This window comes from Musa acuminata, unplaced genomic scaffold (assembly GCF_036884655.1).
Source record: "Musa acuminata AAA Group cultivar baxijiao unplaced genomic scaffold, Cavendish_Baxijiao_AAA HiC_scaffold_125, whole genome shotgun sequence".
Lineage (NCBI taxonomy): Eukaryota > Viridiplantae > Streptophyta > Magnoliopsida > Zingiberales > Musaceae > Musa > Musa acuminata.
In genome coordinates, this window is record NW_027020404.1 from 45001 (window position 1) to 50000 (window position 5000).

The following is a 5000-nucleotide window of genomic DNA, read 5'->3' on the forward strand; positions in this document are numbered from 1 at the left end:
TTCTCCCCCACTTATCCCTTCGACGTCCTCGTCGAAGCCTTTGTGAACACTGCAACTCTTCGCCTTTGCTGAGTCTTCAATCTTCCGCTCCAGCTGCAATGCGCCTCCTGGCTCCCAGCTGCTCTCCGCTGCTGTTTCTGAGTAGTCGAACCTTTGATCCGCCATGCTGCTTCAACTCGCCAATGACTCTGACTCTGGTGTGGGGTTGGCTGAGTTGTATTGATCCTCGTTGATTCCTGCGGATCCACCAAATGAAGGAAAAGACCATTCTTACTGCGCCAGTTTCTCAAAATTTTCACATGCTGCTTGAACTGGGTGGATGCTTGTTGGAGCTTTAACGAGCATCGCCTCGCAAACTTCTGAAGTTTTGGGTCCTTCCTCCACAAAATCTGCTCATTGACTCTTCTTTCAGTTAGTTGTCACATCCAAGTAGGTTCGCATCACTTCCGCTTTCGATTGGCATTTCGTTGGGAAATGAAGCGGACAATCTACTCTCAGTAGCACTGATCACCGTTGGTGAGGATTTTGACAACTATTGTCTTCCATTATCTTCGAAGGGTCTTTGAACTTGTGCAGAGCTCCTCTGCTGGATAGATAAGAGAACTGGGGTACTCGGTTTCGCCCATTCTCTTAAGAGTTGAGAAGGCAAAGGTTACTTGACTTCGCCCGCCTCCTCGAGGTTGTACTTCATGCATCGAGCTGGTTACTGGCCTTCGCCTGCTCTTTGCTCACACTTCTGAAGCACTTGAAGTGTTTGCACTCCTTGCGTTGAGTTAGCTACTGTGATTCACCTTCTCAATGCCATTGAACTTCTGGAATGCAGGAAGTTTTCACCCCAACTTGGAGTAATTCTCTGATAGATGAGGTCGCCTCTGGGATTGTACCGTCTTCTCCATCAACCCTGCCGCCTACTCCACTGAGTAGCAAAGGTACAGCACCACGTACTGCCTGCTTCGTTCCTTGGTCGTGCACTCTTGCATGACCCGAAGTCCTTCACTTACGGCTATCTTGATGAGAAACTTGTTGACACCGGTCTTACGAAGTTTCTTGGCCTCTGCCCTTCAGCCTTGTCTCGGTACTTGGAGATTGCCTCTGCATGCTCCACCTCCTCGGCCCCTTTCACGACCAAGCGCTCTCCCTCCGTGAGAGCAAGGGATCAATGACTTGCACGGAAGTCCCGCCTCTGCGGTACCATGGCGCTGCCATGCCCATGGCCCTACTATCCGTCGCCTCGCCTCTGTATCCCTTTCCTTCACAATCAGTAGAGATGTCTCTGTGGCACTCCTCTAAGTCCACCTCCATTCTAACTGATGCTTGATTTTGGGTAGCTAAGTCCCTCTGGACTCATCGTCGCTTCCTCGCCCCTTTCGACCTCCTGCTTCAACACCTCTGTGTTCTCCAAGCAGTCTGTTTGGTCGATGGAAAGACAGACTGCAACTCCCATGCATGGCCTCTGCCATCACATTGTAGGGTTTGCACCGATTCTGTTCTCCTTAGCTTCCTTGGTAGCAACGTTCGCTTACTCGACCTTGTCCTCTGACTTGTCGGGCTCCCTTAAGCGAATATGAGCTCTGGAGCAGTCCAACTCTCCAGCTGCTTCGATCATACCTCTGCATGATCAAGTCCCTCTCATGGGACTCACTGGTACTTGCATTCGAACTTTTCCCTTGGTGGAACCCAGCCCCCATATGCTGATGACCAAGGTTTTCATCCGATGCAAAATTCGGTGCACGCCCGGAAGACCCGCCTCTGCGGTACCATGGCCTTCACTCCTTGAATCCATAGCCCTTCTTGCCGTCGTGTTGTTCACCAAAGCGGAGCTCCCAGTAGCTCCCGATCATACCTCCATATGATCTCATCCCTCACGGGACAATGTCGTGTGTGTCGCATTGCCACGAACTGTTCCACCACGATCCGCTGCACCATGTCGCCTCCTGGTGACATCTCCATTGCATTCTGATCCTTGTGGAATAAACTCGAATTGTGAACCCTCCATGTGTGGCCTCTGCCAATACATCGCAGGGTCTCCTCCACCTTCGATTTTGTTCGCTCCTTTGGCAATCGACCTTCATCCACCCACTCTTGGGTCACACCTAGATGAAGCACCGCTCTAGGACAGTCCGTCGCCTAGTAGCTCCCGAAGTCCACCGACTTCGCTGTAATTTGTGCACCATTGCCTGGATCCTGGGCCTCTGCCCCTACCAGCACAATCTCCGCTGCACACTGCTTCCTTCATAGCAACTCAAATGACAACACTGTGGCATATTCTTCAAGAGTACCCGCCTCTGCATCCTCTTGCCCCGTGCTAAGGCCTTCTGAACTCAACTTCGCCTCCGCAAATTGAGTCGCCTTAGTTCCTCCATCGAATGCTCCTCCGAGATAAGGTGCATGTGCCCCGAAGCTCCCTTCGTCTTTGGCACCATGCAAGATGAGTCCGCTCTGTCAGAATGAAGGACCCAGGGAACAGCATGATTCTACTCCTGCCTCTGCAAGAGTTCATGTCCTTGACCTCTGTCTAGGGAAAGCGCTGTGCCTCTGCTCCATGTTCCAACTTCTATGCTGGCTCCCTTCAAGCGGCTTGGGTACTTCGCCAAGTTACACCCAAGTTGCTCCGCTCCTCGTTTCTGCATTGAGTCGATGGTGGCCCTCGCGCCCACCATTCCACGGGTCAGCCCTCCCTTGAGTCCGATCTCCATATCGACTCCAAGTGTGCCTCCATTTGAGTTGCTTTGGGTCGCTCCCCCACTTGATCTCGCAATGCATCCACCAATGCATTCTCTCAAGCGAGATCATGCGACGACTCCTCGCCGCTTGCTCAGTCCATCGAGCTTCGTGGAGTTGTTGTTTGTGAGGTACTCCTCCTCAACATGTGAAGTCCATCTCACATGATTCTCCCTTTGGAGAGCTGAGACTTATCCCTCCTGGATAACTGTCCCGTTGGAGCAACATCTCTCTTCGTTTCGGAGACCACCATCCCCTTGGACTACTCCGATCTGCTGAACAAACTGTGCATTGTTCTGCCTCTTGCAAACGCACTTGCTAGATTGCGCCTCCACGTCAATACAGCCACCGCTGCACCCCTCAAGGCCTAGCAACATGCTGAACTCGTTGCACACTTCAGCCTCCTCCGGACGTATCCTTCGCATGTCGAAGAGAAAGTTTCAATGCTCCATGGCGACGAGTCTCGACCGCCTTGGGATGGCCACGAACAATCCATCGTCCGCATACAAGCCCATGCATGAGTACCGAATTCTTCGAGTTAGCAATTCCCCTCACCTCTGTGAGCTTTGCACAACTCTTTCGGTCGCTGAGCAACTCATTCCACTTTGCATGGTCTCGTCCTTTGCCAAGCGCCTCGCTTGCCTTGAGCACCATCAAGTAAAGTTGTCAACGTTGAGCCGTAGCTCAAACTCAGCCATCCCAACCTTTGTGCGCTCCAAATTCTTCCAAGCTTGCCTGTTCTCGTGGTGCCTCTTGCGCGAAGGGTTGGCCATTCCTCTGAATGCCAATCTCAGATGCCCGCTCCTCTGAGCGACTCTTTTCCCTACATCTCCATGCCCGTTTTCCCAAAACGGTCGCGCGTGTGCTGACTGCCCTCAACGCAGCCACGCTAGGTCCCCCACGTTTGCATGTCAAGTGTTTCTATGAGTGCTTGTCCCGCTCTGATACCATATTGTCACGACCTTAGCTGGTTTTGCCTAAGGCGTGCGGCACCCTCGCGCGTCCGTCCGCAAAGGTCAGCCTCCCCGAAGCCTCCCATTGTCCCTTAGGACCAACAAAAGAGAGAACGGGTTAAAGAGAACGCCTCAATCGGGATCCACAAGCAAACATGTCCGAAAAACACTTCATAGACAATGCAAATTACAAACAGACTTTACAAGCTCTGAATAGTGGCACAACAAAGGGTAAAATGGTCCATTACAGACCGAAAAGCTCTCGAACGTGTCCACATGACACAACCTTTATTTACAAGCCTAAAGAGGCCACCAACCCAACTAAAATGGGACTATTAAGCCTTCGGCCGCCCCTTTACATTCTGTACAAGGCATGAACATGCCAAAAGACAACGGACAGACATAAGCATTACATCCAACATCTTGTTTAGAAGTTTGTCCGTTACAGCGCGACGCAAGAACAGCCCAAAAACAGGCCAAAACGGCCCAAAAACGGGCCAAAACTGGCCATTTTTGGCTGCGCGAGCGAGCGGAGAGCGGCGGACAGCGAGCTAAGCGAGAGGCAGCACCGTCCCTGCTATACGAAAGCCCCATCCAGCCCTGTGCCACCCGGGGGGTTCCAGGGTGCTGAGATGGCTGACATTTTGCTCCGCTCACGACGGTCACCGCGCGACGCAAGAACAGCCCAAAAACAGGCCAAAACGGCCCAAAAACGGGCCAAAACTGGCCATTTTTGGCTGCGCGAGCGAGCAGCGAGCGGCGGACAGCGAGCGAAGCGAGAGGCATCACCGTCCCTGCTATACGAAAGCCCCATCCAGCCCTGTGCCACCCGGGGGGTTCCAGGGTGCTGAGATGGCTGACATTTTGCTCCGCTCAAGATGGTCACCGCGCAACGCAAAAACAGGCCAAAAACTGGCCAAAACGGGCCAAAACTGGCCATTTTTGGCTGCGCGAGCGAGCGGCGAGCGGCGGACAGCGAGCGAAGCGAGAGGCAGCACCGTCCCTGCTATACGAAAGCCCCATCCAGCCCTGTGCCACCCGGGGGGTTCCAGGGTGCTGAGATGGCTGACATTTTGCTCCGCTCACGACGGTCACCGCGCGACGCAAGAACAGGCCAAAAACTGGCCAAAACGGCCCAAAAACGGGCCAAAACTGGCCATTTTTGGCTGCGCGAGCGAGCGGCGAGCGGCGGACAACGAGCGAAGCGAGAGGCAGCACCATCCCTGCTATACGAAAGCCCCATCCAGCCCTGTGCCACCCGGGGGGTTCCAGGGTGCTGAGATGGCTGACATTTTGCTCCGCTCACGACGGTCACCGCGCGACGCA